The sequence below is a fragment of the Castor canadensis genome, chromosome 3 (genome assembly GCF_047511655.1).
Source record: "Castor canadensis chromosome 3, mCasCan1.hap1v2, whole genome shotgun sequence".
NCBI lineage: Eukaryota > Metazoa > Chordata > Mammalia > Rodentia > Castoridae > Castor > Castor canadensis.
The window spans coordinates 101,416,671-101,436,051 of NC_133388.1; the positions used below are offsets into that span (position 1 = coordinate 101,416,671).

The 19,381-nt window shown below is 37.6% G+C and overlaps 1 long non-coding RNA gene across 14 annotated transcripts in view; it reads left to right on the forward strand.

Annotated features, from left to right (window-relative positions):
• Positions 1-851: 851 nt before the first annotated feature.
• LOC141421637 (uncharacterized) overlaps positions 852-19,381 on the forward strand; it is a 31,424-nt gene continuing 12,894 nt past the window's right edge. For all 14 annotated transcript variants that reach the window (XR_012446266.1, XR_012446273.1, XR_012446275.1 and 11 more), the window contains exons 1-5: positions 852-973; positions 2,353-2,465; positions 8,431-8,553; positions 14,850-14,941; positions 15,588-15,683. This is a non-coding gene — a long non-coding RNA (uncharacterized lncRNA). The remainder of the gene's footprint in view (positions 974-2,352; positions 2,466-8,430; positions 8,554-14,849; positions 14,942-15,587; positions 15,684-19,381) is intronic.

A 19,381-nucleotide genomic window follows, 5' to 3' on the forward strand; every position in this document is an offset into this window, starting at 1 on the left:
TGCCAATTCCAGTGCTCTGCAAAACAAATGTGTCTATGTATAATATATTCCATTCATAACACAGGATTAAACAATTTCCTTGGATAGTTTAGCATACATTTTAACATAAGTTAATTTTGCTTTTTGACAAGTCAACATAAAATAAAAATTATCATTTGGAATACTTGCTACTGTTTTGTGAATAATATGTTCTGAAGATTAGACTAATAACTGAATGACTGCTGAACATGTATGAGCTTCTAGTTTTCTACAGAATTTTTTTATTATTTTTTCTTTTTTTTCCTCTGTGGTGTGATTGGGAGGTAAACTCAGGTCCTCACACTTGCTAGCACTTGAGCCAGGCTGCCAGCCTTTTTGCTCCGGGTATTTTGAAGATAGAGTCCCTGTTTTTGCCTGTGGCCTGGACCGTGATCCTCCTAATTTATGCTTCCTTGTTTAGCTGTGACAACAGGCCTGTGCCACTATGCCCAGGCATTGGTCAAGATGGGGCCGCTAGAAGATTTTGCCCTGGCAGGCCTCCAACCGGGATCCTTATCTTGGCCTCTAGAGTAGTTAAGATTACAGGCTAGTGCCACTGTGCCGGCACATTACATTTAAGCTAAAAGTTTTAAACTATCCCGCAATGCGCTGGATTGTGACAACAGGATTTAATAAAGAAGCAAGAGTCCACATGGCTATCACGTGGGTAGGTGCCAATCTTACACCATCTCATCCTGGTCTATTTGCAACAAGACCACAAGTAAATGAAGTGTCCCTTGCCCCTGCAGGAGCTAGAGGAGCCTTGTGGGAAATGTAGTCTCATTCAATCCAGTCACCGGCATCATCAGGAGTGCAGCTCTTCCGGGTTTCTTCTGCGCAGGCGCAGCCCTGCTCCCGCCAGTTTCCTGCGGGAAGATCCCAGACCTGCGTCTCTGAGGACCCTGTCCCGCGGAATTTGAGTTCTGAGGGGCAGTCCCTGAAGGTCCATGTGAGGGTGAGAGAGAAAGCGGCCTGGGGGACTGTGGAGTGTTGGCAGAACAGCAGGTGGGATCGTGACACAGGTGGCGGGCGGAGCCGAGCTGGGCTTGGGAGAGAAAGTCCCAGCGGTCATTATGTGACTGCTCCACCGCGAATCTGCAGTGTGACTGCGGCCAGGAAGGCTCACCATGGAGCAAAGTCTTTCCTCACTTGGTCGTGTGACATCTAGTGGTGTCCTCGTGGCCAGCACACGTCACGTTGTCTTGCGGATGCCTGAGGCGCCTCCTTGGAACGGTCACGGGGACGGTGTCCCCAAGTGCCTGGTACATTTGTTATGCATGGAGCATCAGCAAAAATGCTGAATTGCAGCATACATGTCTCCCATGAAAAGAGGAGGAATTACACTGGGAATGCCTCTGGAATCCCATGGGGGACGAAATTAGTTCGTCCTGTACCCCAAGTGATTGTATTTTTTCGTTTTTGGCAGTACTGGGGTTTGGACTCAGGACCTCGCAAGCACTGCACCCTTGAGTTTCACCCCAACCCTTTTTGCTTTTAAGTAATTTCTCAGATAGTGTCTTTTTACTATAACTTTTTGTTTGCTTGTTAAGCAGTAGAGGGATTTGAACTCAGGGCCTTGAAGCATGCAGCTTTACTACTTGAGCCATGCTTCAGACCATGATCTTTACTCCTGGTCTGGTGTGAACTTGCTTTAATTCTTTAACTACTTGTTAGGTGCCTTCAATAATTGACTGTGCCAGAACACGAACCCTAGAAACAAATATCCAGTCAGGTATCATTAGGTTATCAGCTCGGGGACCAGGGCATCTAGTGGAAACAGGAACTTGCCAGCTAGGGAAAATAATCCTGTGTTCATAATAGTAAATTTATCAGATTCAGCAGAGTCCATGAAGAGTCTGTGGGAAACGAATTGGACTAACAGATGTAGAAGTGGTGGTTACTGATTAATTCCTTTGATGGAAAAAACCCAACCTGAGCTCATTCTTACAAGGCATGATCTTTCCCTACCTCAGCTTTCTGTGTAGCTGGGATTGAAGACATGCCACCACATCCAGCCCCTGGTGCACTTTTTTGAATAGTATGCCTTTTTATTTTTTCATCATTTTGGGGGGCCCAGGTACATTTTTAGTCAATACATAATGTCTGTTCAAAGTATTTTTTTCTGTTTTTTAATGGGAGTGGGGTTTGAACTCAGGGCTCTGTGCTTGCAGTAAGTCACCTTCAAGAGTGAGGGGAGTCTATTTCTAAAATGGCTTCTTTGCTTCTTTTGTTCACTAACAGCTATGTCTCCATTGGGGTCTTTGTTGCTTATTCTTGTATGAGGGACTATTTTCCTACATAGGGGGATTTTTTTTTTGTCATTGTTATTTCCAGCTAATGTGTAGGATTTTGAGCAGGAGAATCAGGACCAAACATGAGTCTGCTCTTCTCTCAGCTACACCTCCAGAATGTGCTTCTAAGAGAAATAAAAAATGAACCATTTTCTGGTGAGTTACTTCTTTATTCTTCGCTTTATTTTACATAGTATTTTATGAGTTTGTAAAGTCTGTAAACCAAAATGGAATTGTAGAAATGAGTAAAAAAGCTTCAGAGTAATGCACATAAATAAGATAGACTTGACATGTAGTCACAGGTAGCTTCTTTACTTTTTTTCTTTGTAAATAGTGGTGTTTGAACTCAGGGCCACACACTTGCTAGGCACACAATCTACCACTTCAGTCACTTCACCAGCCATAGGCAGCTTTTTACATGCTAAAAGCATCTGTGTTGAGTACCAATTTGTCTCTGTACTTTTTTTGGTTGGGAGTACAGTATTGAGGTTTGAATACCTTGTGCTTATTAGACATGCACGCTACCACTTGAGCCATGCCTCCTGCCCTTTTTTCTTTAGTTATTTTTCAAGCAGGGTCTTGTGTTTTTGCTTAAGGTACATAATCCTCCTGTTTCCACTTCCTTTGTTGCTGGAATTATAGGTGTGCTCCATCACACCCAACTTGTTTTTTGAGATAAAGTCTTGCTAACTTTTTTGTTCCTGCTTCCCTTGAACCACAATCTTCCTATCTCTGACTTCAGATTATCTAGGATTACAAGTGTGTGCCACCATGCCTGGCCCTATCTCTGTTCTTTCTGATGCCATGACAAGAGGAATGCACATTTGTTACATAATTTGAATGCTACCTGAGAAGAGAGCAGGCTAACTTCTCATGGAACATAACACCAAAGGCTAAAACATTACTGGTTTCATAGAAGTTGTAGTGAGTTTGTCATGACCAACTTCTATTGTTCTGCAGTGGAAATGGTTATCTGGTGCTAATGCAATATACTCTTAATAAATTTTTCTGGAGTTGCTAAAATAGTGTGGTCCCAGGCAGCTTTTGGAAGGCCATATTTGGTTCATGGCTAAAACCTGTAGTATCTGGAGGATTGAGTTGACCACAGCTTGTTCAGTGTTTCTGTTACCTGTCTATCAGCCTTATGTACATGTGCACCCTGTTCAAAGTTCAATTTTCTGGCAGATCTTCTCACTGATCATTTGTCCTTTTGCCTTCTCAGCTTTGTGTTTGTCCAGCTTTTTAGAAGCCCACTAACAACTAACAACATAACTTATAGTTTACATCCATTGCCACTTGCTGTATTTGAAGCTACTGTTTGTCATGTGTTCCTTGACATTCCTCTTTCTTAGTCCCTGTCACAGCCTTTTTAAAGATGTCTTCTCTGTTGCCCTGAATTCTTCCACTTTTTTCCTTTTTTTCTGCTCCTTAACATAACTAAACCAAGTGCTCCAGCCTGGGCCCCATTCTTCCCACTCTGTGGGTCTGGATGGATCTGTGGTTTACACTTCCTTACATACAGCACCATAGCCATCCTGCCAGTGATCCAACCCTCAAAAACAGGATTTTTCCCAGGCTCCTCGCTCTCTGTCAGTTCTAAGCTCTCTGGTGTCAAGTAATTTTATTTATTCTGTGCTGCTTTTATTTATTCTGTTCTTTTGTCCTATTCTTTGCATACAGTGCAGGTAGGGAGAGAATCTGATCATGCTCATGAATAAACATGGTAACTGGAGATGTCAATCCTGGAAAACCTGAAGAGTGTGTTTGCATAGAGCAGTGTGTCTAAACAGAACACATGGGACATCCTTAGTTGTCCTCTAGAAGAAAGCATTCATGAGTTAGGACACATTTGAGAAAAGGTCAGTGAAAAAATATACAAAGAATAAAAACTAGAAGCACAAATTTTCATAAGTTCTAACTTATTTATATAAATTTTTCAGTGACTGTATTTGCACTTTCTGTTAAAATACAGTTGTATGTCATTCTAAAGGATCTGTCATGTTCTCAAATTCCTTTAAAGGCTGCATTTAGTTTCTCTGCTATTTTAGCTATATAAGAATGAATAATACAAAATAGATGTTTGCATGAGCTATGATTATGGATTACAATTGTAGTATATAGTTGGTTAAGAGTAAAAAATGATAACTTCACTAGCTGAACGTTTTAAATTCACAATTGTGTTTTGACAGAGAACATAATTGTGAAATGTGCTTTACCATGCACTGATTTTGAGCCTAACATTAAATCTAATCCTCCAAACTCCATGTTTCAATCTAAGGTACTTCTATGGTCTCTAGTGATGTTTAAGGTGTTCAAACTCAAAAACTTAGTGGCTTAAATAAAATTCTCATTTCATGTCACAATTTTGAGGGCCAGAGAACTGGGCAGGGTAGTGTGGCTTGTTTTGTGTATGTTATGGTGTTTCATTGTGTGCCTGGTCTGCTTCAGGGCAGTGTGGTCAGGTACACAATGTCTCTTGTCCCAGCTGGAATGTCACTAGTGGCATGAAGTTTCATTCTGGCCACAAATTACTCACATTTCACCAAAGTTCAAAATATACTTGGCCTCTCTCAGTTCCTCCAGAGTTCTTTCCTGTTTTGACACTGGTGGGAAGCTTGATTAAAACAGGTCCTGGAAGTTATCAGGGGCCTGGGGGTCATGTCAGTCTACTGTCTGGGGTCATGTTTAAAGAGTTGATCTGAGAGACAAGGAGTTCATGGCAAAGCTTATTGAAAGTAGAAAGTGAAGGTATCCCCATCAAGGAAGAAACTGAGGGCTAGAGCCATGCAGGTCAAGAGCCCAGTTGGCTGGGGTTTTGTTGGCTATTATGTGGTTTAAGCCAGGCTGGTGGGAGAAGTCTGTGTTTCTGTAGGTGGAGTTAGGGCAATTAGTTGATTTGTTTGACAGCTGATTTGTGATTGTGCATGTTTCTTCCCATAATTCACTCTAATTGTATGCATGAGATGCCAGCAATATTCATGAAGCCTTAAGTAGAGAAAAACACCTAAAAAGTTACTACAGGTGACTGGTGGGCTATACTGCACATAACTTCAGAACTGGTTGGAACCAGTTATCTCTCCTTCCCCACTTTGCAGGATGCAGGAGATCACAAGAACTGAAATATTAAGCCTCAAAGGGTATATCAGTGGGTCAGAGGGAGGTGTGGATTTTATTTCTCCTGCCAGATTTCCCCTCTGAGAGACAAGATCCCCAAAAATCTTTTTTAGAGATATTGAGAGCAAGAGTCAATCTCTGTATGTTTATCAGGAGTGGTCAACCCTACGTACAGGGGATCCTTGTCCTAAATCTGTCTCAACTTGGGACCAGGGTATGAGTACTGGAAGCATTCTCCAGTCCTGTCCAGTTCATTGGGCTCCAGAGCCTGGGCTAGCTTTGAAGTGTACAACTTGCTGCCTGGATGAGATGAACCTCAAAAGGCAGTTAACAAGATAAGGGCTGATGGGCAAAACCAGCAGATTACAAGCAAGGGTTCAAGGAAGTTAGACAACCAAGTTCCTTCCCAAAAGAGCCATCCTTTTGCAGCTCTTTCCCTTAGGTCTCTGGTCTTTCCCAGTACCTGCTTGATGTTGTTTTGTATTTCTCCACATTTGTTAACATAAAAGCAGCATTCTTTTCCTAACATGGCACAAGTCTCACCCTGGGAGGTAAGTCTGTTCTGCAGTACCATGGCTGCTAGACAGCCACCCTGTATTTTGAGGTCTAGGAGAGTAGTGGTTATCTTATTTAGGCTTTCAAGTATTTCCCAGAATAGGTTTTTGTATAACCAAGTTACTGTGGCAATCACCCCAATACTTGCTGAAATTCCCAATGAGACCTCTCTAGTCCCAGCAGCAAAAGGACCAGTGCTATGACCTGTGTTCACAATCTCATCTGGACACTGGCTTGGAGTTTGAGAGCCTCTCTGGGAGTCAGATCAATAGCAGGGAACAGGTAAGCCTAGGTGCATCCCTGTCCAATTGGTAGGTAGGTATAGATAAGCCTATTTCCCACATAGGAAGTATATCCCTGTGGAGGATGTCTCTGAGTTAGAAGAGACACAAGTCTGAATGTGCCAAGACTCCACTGCTGCCACAGCCCCTCCTGGTGCACAGTACTCTATCATATAGTGACCAGTCAGGGCCATGGCAGTTAGGGGATGTAGGCATGGTGAGTAGCACCTTGAGTCTTATTTTATCAAAAGATTTGGTGTCTATTAAGGTCAATAAGTCTCCTGGCCTTAGGTCGTCCCAGCTTACTGGTACCCAGAATCAACTTATTACATCCTAGGGACCGATGGGGTTTGAACCAGTGACTTCCTTGACATTTCTTTTTTGAGTATTAGGAACAAAATTGAGCCTTTATGGTGTCTAGAGTCTTGTCAGGGAAAGAAGTGTTTGGAGTTTAATGCTCTTGGTCCCCATCCAGTACCTGTAGAATCCTCTTCCCTCCTCCCTGTATTCATCCATGGATGAAGGTCCCTAAATTTCTCTGTAACTGTAATGGTCAGTGGACATTGAAAGGGCTCTCAGTGTCTCAACACCTTTTGCCCACTTGCCTTTACACAAATGTGAGGCTGGCCCTGGAGATGCAGGTTTTTGAAGATTGGCCCATTGACAGGAGGCCCTTTTTTTTTGTAATGTTTGAGACCAACAGGAATGGAGTTGTCCATGGATCTAAAAGTTTGGCCTCTGTTGTCACCCATTTCTTAAAGTTAATTGGATAGGCTATTTTCATCCCTCCTGGGGAGGACTCAACACATATTAAAGTGTGTCTTATATGTGGAGTTGACTTTTTTAGTAGGTTGGGGGTGGAGGTAATAAATTTCTGTAAGGTGAGGACTATGGCTGTGGTTGGGGGTCCAACATATGGGGATCCAGGGGAGGACTAGTGGGAGGCATTTGAGCAGTATACAGAGTAATTCCATTCTTGGGGCAACACACAGTTCCTACCACAGCAGTCTAAAATCACAAGCAAGAGCCACATTCTGCAAAGTGCCCAGACAAGGGGATGTTTTAAAGTAGAGGAGTCAGAGGAGAGAGCATCACTTACCTGTTTGCTGAAGCTCTGGGCTTTTTCTTTTGAAGAGGAATTTCAAATCATCCCGAGGCTCACAGGAATAGTTAGGCTCAGGTTCCTGTGCATTAGGGAAGTTTTCCTCTGGCTTGCACTTCACCTAGAGAGGTGAATAAAGTTATCTATTCCCTGGACCTTTACAGCTGTAAGAGTGGCCAAGATCAATGGATATGGCCATTTCCACCCCAGCAATTGATCCGGGGTGCTCTCTCCCACCAAGTGCAAATGAGCACCTGATTTCCAGGCCTTACCTGAAGTGCTCCCCCTGCTTGAGGACCAGACATAATCTTTTCCCCTATTTTCTGTGTCCTCTTGGAATTGTCCTAAATGGGTTACATACCTTGTCAATTCCCTGACCTCTAAATCCAGTAGCAGGTCATTGGAAAGAAAATGGTCTTCCATACAGGATTTCATACAGGCTTTAAAGATATTAGTTTTGGGGGTATTTTTAGCCTCATGAGGGCTATGGGTAGAAGGGTGAGCCATTTCTCTGAGGTTTCCAAAAAGAGTCTGGCCAGAGTCTGTTTTAGAGACTGACTACCACTTTTCACCTTTCCTGAGGCCTGAGACCTCCAAGAGGTGCAGAAATGGTAAGTGATGCTTAGTTCTCTGGTTATTGCCTAAGTGATCTGGAAGGTGAAGGCAGATCCATTATCACTTTGGAGAGACCTTGGAAGTCCAATCCTAGGAATGATCTCCTTGTGGAGTACTTTAGTTACTTTTAGAGGCTTTTCCTTTCAGGATGGAAAGGCCTCAACCTACTTGGTGAAGGTATCCACAAGGACCAACAAAAGTTTGATGGCTTCTTCATATCACATCATAAGCTTCTTGAAGGAACAAAATTTTATTCATAATATTTTTTTAAAGTTGAGTCTACTTGCTTTGTAGCCCAGGTAGACCTTGAGCTCATAGTGTTCCTATCTCATCCTCTTCATGCTGGTATTATAGCCTTGTATCACTAGGACTATTTTCATTGGCCTACACCTTGAGCCACTTCACCAGCCCTTTCATAATGTTTTTGTTTGTTTGCTTGTTTTTTTCCTGATAGGATCTTGTGCACCCTGGGCAGGGTTTGAACCACAGTCCTCCTGATCTCTGCCTCCTGAGTTGCCAGGATTGTAGGAATGAGACAGTGGCACCCAGCTGACAAAAATGTTTTTAGATGTATAAGGTAAACATTGTTATAGTATTTTTGGTACTTAATAAATTATTACAATAGAATTACATTTCCGTGACTTTTCTTTACCCTATAGAATATAAAACAAACTGCATTTTTTGCAAAATGCATATAAGAATCTCCTCCCCCCTATACCCACCCCCACATAGAGAAGCCTGACCTTTCATATTCCAAGGACTGGTGATTTGAGAAGAAATATGACATTCCAGGAGTTGTTATCATTTGAGGATGTGGCTGTGGCAGCCAAGCAGGATATTTTTGCTTTAGATTTGCTTAACCTAGACAAAATTTTTAAGTACATGCATTCATACCATGTACTGTGATTACACAATTTGTTTACTAATTTTTCAATAACTAATTGATAGTTCAAAAATGTAATGTTCATTCTCCATCAGTTTGAATGGATTTTGCAGTTTTCCTTGTCTGTGATTTCTAATTTTATTCCATTATGCTTTATTAAGATACAGGGAAATATTTTGAGATTTTTGCTAAGGTTTTTTTTATGACCTAGGATGTAATCTATTTTCAGAAAAGTTCATTGGGCTACTGAGTAAAATGTGCAATATATTGATGTTGGAATAAATACTCTATCAATGTCCATGTATTGTTTATTTCTAGGATCTCTTTGTTAATTTGATGTGTGGATTCTGTGTATTGATGAGGGTGGGATGTTGCGATCTCCCAAAATTATATTAGATGGACCTCTCTATTCCTTTAAGTTCTGTAGCACTTGTTGTATGACCTTGGGGGCACTGATTTTTGGTGCACATATTTATTACGGTTCTTAGTATATTCTCCCTCCATTCTGCTTTTTTACTTTATGCTAAAAGTTATTCTGTTTGTGGTAATTGTACAACTTTATTGTAGTAACACTTAGCTAAAATATCCCATTCACTGTCTTGTAAATTCATATGAAACATAGGTTTATATGTATATGTATATATATGTATATATGTACAGTATATGTAAATATATGTATATATATAGTTCTTTGCAAAATCAAAGTACACTTATGATCACATAAGAACTCTAGTACTGCTGGACCCCCTGAAATATCAAAAACAACATAAACAAGATCCCTAAAGCACAAAGTACTCCCACCCCAATACTCCAGGGTCTCTCTTTACACTTCATCTATTCCTGGGCATAATTCCTCTACTCTCCATCTCCCATACCATCCATAATCAAACTTCCAACTATCAGTCTCATTTTCATTACCATTCTTAATAAAATTCATTCTCCATCAGTTTGAATGGCTTTTGCAGTTTTCCTTGTCTGTGGTTTCTAATTTTATCCCATTATTTTTTATTAAGATACATGGGAACACTTTGATATTTTTGCTAAAGTTTTTTTTATGACCTAGGATGTAATCTATTTTCAAAAAAGTTCATTGGGCTACTGAGTAAAATGTGCAATATATTGATGTTGGATTGAATACTCTATCAATGTATGCTAAGACAATTTTGTCCATGGTATTGTTTAGTTCTAGGATCACTTTGTTAATTTGATGTGTGGATTCTGTGTGTTAATGAGGGTGGGATGTTGTGATCTCCCAATATTGTATTATATGGACCTGTCTATTCCTTTAAGCTCTGTAACACTTGTTGTATGACATTGGGAGCACTGATTTTTGGTGCTTATATTTGTTATGGCTCTTAGTATATTCTCCCTATCTTCTGCTTTTTTATTGTATGCTGAAAGTTATTCTGTTTGTGGTAATTGTACAATTTTAGTATAGTCAGCCTTAGCTAAAATATCCCATTCACTGTCTCCTAAACTCATATGAAACATAGATATATATGTATATGTATATATATGTATGTATGTATAGATATATATATGTATATGTATGTATAGATATATATATATATGTATATATATGTATGTATGTGTAGATATATATTTAAATATATGTATATATATATAGTTCTTTGCAAAATCAAAGTACACTTATGATCACACAAGACCTCTAGTACTGCTGGTGCCCCCTGAAATACCAAAGACAACATAAACAAGATCCCTAAAACACAAACTATTCCCACCCCAATACTCCAGGGTCTCTCTGTACACATCATCTATTCCTCAGCATAGTTTGCCTACTCTCCAACTCCCATATCATCCACAATCAAACTTTCAGCTATCAGTCTCAGTTTCATTACCATTCCTTAATAAAATTACTCCATACTAAAAAACCCACAGTAAAACTTCATACAATCAAAAAGAAATAAAATGTCTCATAAAAAATAGCACATATATATAAATAACAATAAAACCATAAGTTACTTCTACATTAAACCACATATATCAATATAAAGCTAGGTTCAAATGATTCTCCAAAGACCTGAAAGACTATTAATTAATAAGTTCAAAGCTGTAACTACTACTTTTAGCATCAACTGGAAAGATTGCAAATCACATTTTCAGTGGTCTAGACTTCTAAATATGAACACAAATTATAGACATTGACTTGGGACTATGCTTATGAAATTTAGGGTAAAAGACATTTGATACATTGTAAGAATTTTGTAGTTGCTGCAATTTACCCCAACTCTACACAACAATTAAAAAAAGAAAAGAAAAGAAAAGAATTGCTCATAAAAATGAATCATTGAAATCAGTAAAATAGTAGTGTATGCCAACACCAACCCAAATTAAATTATCAATGTAAAAGTGTTAATTGTAATTTAAAAGGTTATAATCACCTGTCCTGATAGAAATGTAAAACAAATAATATATGAGACTGTTAATTATTTCCAAAGTACCATATGAAATGCATACTGAAAAACTAAAATCTTATTCAGATTTTAGGTCAGCTGAAAAAGTTCTTAATCATAAACATCAATGTCAACTCTTAAAAAGATGAACACCTTTGAAAATGGCCTTCATAATTTACTCAGTACCAAATATTGATCTCAAATTACAAAATGAGTCAATGAGAACTGAAACTCAAATTCAAAATTAATTTGTATTTTTGAAGTTAACAAATGAAGATAATTTTTAAAAAGAAAGGGTTAAAACAGGAAAATTTCACTAAAAAGAAGAACCATTGTTTAGAAATAAGCTGTCTCAATCTTAAATAAAGACAAAAACTAAATTCCTACAAAACTGCTTGTATATACATAGAAAAATGAAACAAGTCCTGTAACTCCCACCCTCTAAAAACAATGAATTTGAAGTGCACAAAATATCTTAATGTAAGTTCTGAAAGACTGAAACATCTTTTTTCAAGTGGGTGATAGCGTTAGGGACTGAACGCAAGGCCTCAGATTTGCTATGCAGGCACTCTAATGCTTGCACACCACTAGCCCTAAAACTACAAGAGGAAAACAGGGAACACATAGGTGTAGAAAATAATCAAATTATTTTCTGAAGTCATAGGTGTAGAAAATAATCAAATTATTTTCTGAACAAGATCCCAATTGCCTAATCAATAAGAACAAGAGTTGACAAAAGTGATTGCACCAAATGAAAACATAAAACTTCTGCACATCAAAGGACACAATTACCAGAGTCAAGAGAAGCATACAGATTGGGAGAAAACATTAGAGCAGCTATTCAACAAATAAGAGATTAATAATCAGAATCTACAAAGAGCTAAAAAAATTAAACATCAAAAGAACAAACACCACTATGAAAAAATGTGCAAATGAATTGAACACAAAGTTCTCAGAAGTACAAATAGCTAATAAATATGAGAAAAAATTTCAACATGCTTAACCATGCAGGACAGGACAGGCATCTCAATACTACACTGAAATCTTTCACACCCCTATCACAATGTCAATTATCCAGAAAACAAAGAAATACAAATGCTTTTGAGGATGTAAGGATAAGGAGCCCAAGTATTATGTTATTGGGAATGTCGACAAGTGTCACGCATACACTTTGGAATTTCACCAAGTGCCACTGTTTCTGGGAATGCCAACAAAATCAATCACACACAGCTATCTGGAATGTAAATGAGTGTCACTGCTATGGAAATCATATGGAAGCTCATAAAATTAAACAAAAATAGAAAGATCTCAAAAAAGCCCTACATGACCTTAAAATATCCCCAGTCACTTAAGGTAAACATTAACAATAAATACTTAAAATTATGCTCAACTATAAAATGACTATATCTTCTAGTTATTTTATATGGGAGTCCAACTTATTCAGAAAAACTTTTCATGAAAAAGCAAGACAATCACCAATAGAATGAATAAGAGAAAACACTAAATGAATGGGTTAAAAGTTTAAAAATCTTTTAATACTCAAAACTAGTGATTATTATGCTAATAATTAAATACAAACAATCATGAAAAACCTCATAGATTAGCTCATAAAAAATGTGATAGTTGTGAAAGAAGAAATAGCCCTGCCTAACCCTAGTTTCAATAGGAAAATGATTTCCATAGATAAAAACTCACAAAGACTTTACAAAACTAGCATTAAATTATAAATAAAGAAGATTTGTTTTCAACAGGTATGATTAGTTAATCTCCATTGTATCTCCTCAATAACATTAAAATATATATATATATATATATATATAATTCCTCACCATCTTTACTCAGAAGTTCTTCTATGATCTGTTTAGGCAATAATGCTCTTAAATTCAGTTAAAAATAACAAAACCAAACTTTCTTCAAAATATAATGTCCTTTACCTACTAATTGTCCCCCAGGGAAGAAGAAATGCCATCATATTCTGTGATACTGTGTTTATGTTCCAAATATCTCAATGCCTCCCTAGTCCTGAAGGATCTCCAGAAGCAAGTTAGTGCTATATCTAATTGAACATACTATATGAATGTTTTGATAACATCAGTGTTTTGGGTGGACTCTTGTTTAAAAATTGTAATATTTGTTTTAATTTTTACATACCTAGCACTCTACTATGTTGTTTGTATGTTGTTTTTATGATGACTTTTATTCTTTAATATATAAAATAATTTTTTCCAATACAAAACACACCACACTCCTGGTATCATTTTACCCTGACAATCCTACAACTCAATTTTTCATATCACCTTTTAACAAACTAGGGTGTAATTGTCAGTACCTTATTAGGCAGGACCAATGCTTCTTTCAACAGAAAAGGGCTATTAAGGACAGACCATAGACCCTCCGTGACTATTCAAAATCAAGAATCAAAAGTCATTTAGGGCAAATGTAAGGCAGCGTAAAATAGGGAGAAGCAGCATGAAAACAATCCAAGTCAAACTATGGATGCAGATTATGAAAGAAAATATTGCATGAAAGAATCCTCAAAGGAAGTAATGGATGCATTAGTGCTAGCAGAGATCCGGTTAAGTTACAAAATATACTAAACAACAAGAATGAATAAAAGTTTCTCTAAAATTCTTCTGAACTTGTCCTTGTTTAGCACTGTTATCCAAGAATGAAGAAAAAGTGATGTTTCAATATTTACAGGCAAAAATATGCCCTTAAATGTTGTAAAATATTGAAAGCCACGTCACTAGCCATTTTCATTGATAAAACTTCCCCACATATGATGCTTTCATGCTTGGAAAATAATCAAAATGTTACAACAAAAAAAAGAATGCAAAGGTCCAGAGAGCAAAAATAAAAACCTCCCATATAGAATTAAGCTAAAGTCATTGACCTATGCTACTGCTTTTAAAGAACCTTTTATTTTGGAGCTAATAATTATGTCTTACCTTCCCAAATGCACTTCACTTAGTGTGCATTTACCTGTTGTCCTGTCTTACCTAGCATGATATTTCACTTAATAAATACTCTTAAAATTATTTTGTCAAACACATTTATGAATCACAAAATCATGGACAATAAATCAAGGTTTTACCCATGTGAAACCTTTCTTAGTCCCACTCCACTGACAATAGTACAGTACAGTTCATCAGATGTTCAGTATCCAGTTAAATTAAATTGCCACATTTTGAGCAGCTGTACTCTTACCATTTAGCTCTTTTGGAGAGAGAAGGGGATGGCACATTCTGTCTGTCATAAGAGGAATTCATAATTTCAGAGAGATGCAATTAATTATTATAAGACACACATTTCCCAAAACTTTTTGCATACATGCTTTTCAAACCGTAAGTGCAACATAATATGACTGGAGAGGGCCAAGTTTTATTCTATGCTTGTTGACAATGCTAGATTAAACTTTTATTGCAAAAGCATAAGGAATAATCAATTTTCATTATATTCTCTTCGATGGATGCTCTGTACAGTCCTATATTTCCCCCATTTCCATATATGTGGTAAAAACATGAGTATGTTACTCGCATTTCTCTCAAGAGTTTTGTTTTTTGTGTGTCCTTGCAGACAAGGACATTTCTCACAGGGGTACAGGCATAAGAAGATATCCAGGTAGTATTCCGGGAGTTGATCACCTTGACATTGTGAAATGCTTACAGGTATCCTTTCAAGTGTTTCTATACCAGACTGAGTACATGGACCTCGGGAAGTATTCAGAAGGTGTACATAATTCCTAAACTGATACAACAAAGTCAGGAATTTTCATACTGACAGATAGGATGAGAAAAGCAGCACATCCATTTTACAAGATGTGTTTCTCAGAGATAGGTCAAAATTACCATGATTCACTGAGATCATCAAGAGTATAATTGTTCCTACATAGGTAAGTGCTCACAAGATCCTAAACCACAATATAGAACATCTTATATTCATGTACTATTAGAGAATTGAGGGTGCTCATAACCCCTCTTTACTTTTGCTACATGTGCTGAGCTGAGGAACAATGGAGACCACAAGAAAATTCAGGATCAGCTTTGAAATTCAGAAAAATTTATGATATCGGGCTTATTGTCATTTTTGGGAGCACAAATAGAAAATTAAGAATTGTTCATGGTTCCAGTCTAGATATTTTGGTTTATTTGAACTTCTGTTAATGCTGAATTATTCCCTGAATGTAGGTAGAGATTAAGTGGCCCATAATAATGGTGGGGGCAATTGAAGGGGTGGATGTGTCCTGCCAGAGCAGGCTATTTCTTGAATAACTGATTCATGTTTTTCTTTCACATTCCCTTAACAAGGGCACAGCAATGCCAGCAGGATTGCTTTTGGAGTACAGGTAATTGCTAAGAAGTGTCTATGGTCTCATGTGACAGTGCAGACATTCTGATCTACAATGTCCAGGTTAGTGAGGAGGTTACGCTTCACAAGGTTTCGCCCTGTTATGCCCAAACGATTTTTGTAAGGTATCTCTAAGCATAGAAGCATGAGAGGATGGCACATTCACTGTTTAAGATATCTTATTCTCAAATGCACATCGACGACTGTTTAGGTAATAACATATTTCTCCCTTATGTATATGTAGATGTGAACAGAAAATGCTCATCTGTATGTAACAACACAACTAGGCATGAAGTGATTGTAATCTTCATAAAAATTAATGTATATTTCACATTGACATCTTTTAGAAGCATAAATCAATATCCGGACCTTTTTAAAGGATCTATCATGGAGATAGGGTTTAGGATTATTAGCATGTGTACTCTCCAGAGAGTAGGCTTGTCATACAAAGAGTTTACCTTGATATTTGAAATTTTTGAAGTAGTTATAGCTTGAGCCTTTAATGACACAAAGACATTGCAAACTATGTGTGACATAAAACTCCTTCTGATATTTTATCTGAGACAGGAGAAGGTATCTCTGGGAGACAAAAAAGTCATCAAGTACAGAAATCCTTGTTCCCAAATTAGTAGTTCTAGAGGACATATCTTACCATATGTAGGTTAATATGAGGTGACCCTTATCCTTCTCATCACTAACATTTGTTGCAAGTGTTTAGATAAGAAATGACTGATACCTTAATATTTGTAGTGACCATGTGTGTATACTTTTTGTACACACATTATTCCTGTTTGTATTGGGGCATGGTTGTGTTCTGGATCACTGTCACTTTTATGGGCCTTGAGAATTCTTGTAAGTGTAAGATATTGTGCAGGTACTAATTGAAAATGGATTTAATGTCCAGACCATAAAATTCAACTTGAATTAATCTAGGAATCCATATAAAAGATGAGAGTACATCAACATTGGTGGTGTTCAATTTAACATATCATTTGTCTAATACAGCAACTTGTTTCCTAGAACACACCTATATATGTTTTCTCACAGGATTTCTGAAAGATAATGGAGTATTTTGTTAATCATTGTTGACCAAGCATTGCTAATAATGAGGTACAACTATCTCATTAAAGTGATAAAGTGATCTCTCTGTAGAACAGACCATCTGACACTAAATACACAAGAGACTAACCAGTGTGTGTGTGTGTCTGGTTGTTTCCATGATGTTGTAGAAATCCTATGTATTTCCTGCATAATATATAGGTCTCTAAAGGAGGTATATTTACATATGAAAATGCTTTTTCAGATATATTTAAAGAATGTTTTTGCACTCTTATGTTTCTCCCAAATTGTGGCCTATGCACAGTGAAAACATGAATATATGCCACATATTTTTAATTGAGAATACTTTCTTGTATCCTTAGAAATAGGTACTGTGTAGTTAATGCTGGCAGTAATCATAGAATTAGCAAGGATCCACTTAATGTTCACATTGTACATGTCTGGAAAGTTGACCAAGTAAGATGTTTACATTTTTTTCAAGAAAGTATTTGGTCATTTAAGAGACTCTTTGTGGAGACCTGGAATTATCTATGTGACATAAGAGGAATCACAAAATGATAAAGTGAGTGAGGATGTTACTGTGAACACAGTACCTTCAAATATTTATGTAATTGTTTAGCAATGCTGTCTCTTTCAGAGAGAAGTCAAGCTTAAAAGTGAATCAATAAAGTCCTCACATGGAATACAGCTGATATTTTTTTATATGGTGGCATGGGCCTACATGACAGCACAAAACTTCTCCCCACCAAAAATACAGGGAAGTGATAACTGTGACTGTGACTGTTCCTGTCATACATTTTGGTTGTCCTGGAATGAATTAATACTTACAGGATGGTTGTATATTACAATGTCCAAGGATTACGAGTGTTAGTTACTTAACATACTTTTTGAACACAAGAATATTGAGGGAATGATTATATTGTGCCTCCCCATCATTGCTGTGCCCCTTTAAGGCCAGTAATAAGCACAGTTTTCTCTGGTGTCCAGACAAGACACGAGTGCCCCTCCTACAGATACCATCAATATCACCTTAATTCATGTGTCCAGATAGAGCCTAAGAGTCCCATAACAATGATTTTGTGCACATAATAATTCTGATGTTCATGAAGAGCAACTGTATCCTGAGGCATGCTCATGTATGTTTTCTAAGGTTTCCTATAAAACAACTGAAAAAAGCAGAAAAGATTCTTGACAGAAGCTTGCTAATAACTAAGGTGTAATGAACTTCTGACAGCACAGTGAACATCATCTCACCTTCAATTTTCAGACAGATGAGGGAACTGGGCCTAACCTGGTGTTATCAATTTTTTGTAAATGGTTCCTTGTTGCATATCAGGTAGTGTATAGGTAGAGGTTAAGCCACATTCATCAGTTACATTTCTTCCTATTTTCAGATGTTTTTAACAGTTCGTTATGAGGTTCTTCCATTTCCACAGCCTTTTTAACCATGCATGTATCCATCATCTATAGCTCCTTAATATTTCTAGGAATTATTATATATCTTGGCTTGATTGCTGAGAGACAATGTGAACTTAATATTCACATTGGTAGAGGCGCAATATAATTTGGATTGTGTCCATCTCTATGATGATGAAGGTTGAATTTTTCTCATCTTATCAAGAGAGGATGAGCATTTTCATAAGTTTCTCAGTGGATCACTGAAAGAGTGCAGCTACTGTCGGTGTAATTTTAATTGATGCAATGACTTAGGAATTTTGTAATGTATGTTTTTTTTTATTATTCATATGTGCATACAAGGCTTGGGTCATTTCTCTCCCTGCCCCCACCCCCTCCCTTACCACCCACTCCACCCCCTCCCTCTTCCCCCTACTCCCTCAATACCCAGCAGAAACTATTTTGCCCTTATTTCTAATTTTGTTGTAGAGAGAGTATAAGCCATAATAGGAAGGAACAAGGGTTTTTGCTGGTTGAATAAGGATAGCTATACAGGGAGTTGACTCACATTAATTTCCTGTGCGTGTGTGTTACCTTCTAGGTTAATTCTTTTTGATCTAACCTTTTCTCTAGTTCCTGGTCCCCTTTTCCTATTGGCCTCAGATTAAAAGATCCTCAAGATTAAAATGTCTTCTAAATAGTTAAGCACTAAAATGAGACCAAATCTCATTGCAGAAGTGCTTATCTTTATCTACAAAGCTGAGGAATGACTAACCTCTCTTTTAACATGCTGTTAATGCACATGTTCCAATGAGAACTCTTTAGCTCAAACAATTTAATGAAAATGATGTTTTACCTTTTCTCTGTTCAGTAAGTTTATGTTGAAATTTCAGTGCTGAGGAAACTATGGCATCTTGTTTCATTATTACTGCTGGTGATCTGCTGACACAGGAAGAAACAAGATATCTTCATATTTACAGTGTAGAAATGGCAGATGATCCTGAAATTCTGTCTAATTCTGAAGTGGACAATGATCCACGTATAGTTTAAGTTATAATTCATGACCATTTCATAATGGTCATGGGCAAGGGAAGTGTGTGTGTCCTACTAGAAAAAACTGAAGCCTGAAATGCAGTTTTTATATTTTCATTCCAATCATGACAGCACAGTGAATATTAGAGAATTGTAGACAAAACCTTGGTTATAAGTAAGTAAGGGGCAAAGTACATATGAAAGTGGAAACAGTCTGATTTTAAATAATCTGATAGGTGAGGAGATAGTGCCTGACATGGTGTTGCTATGTTTTT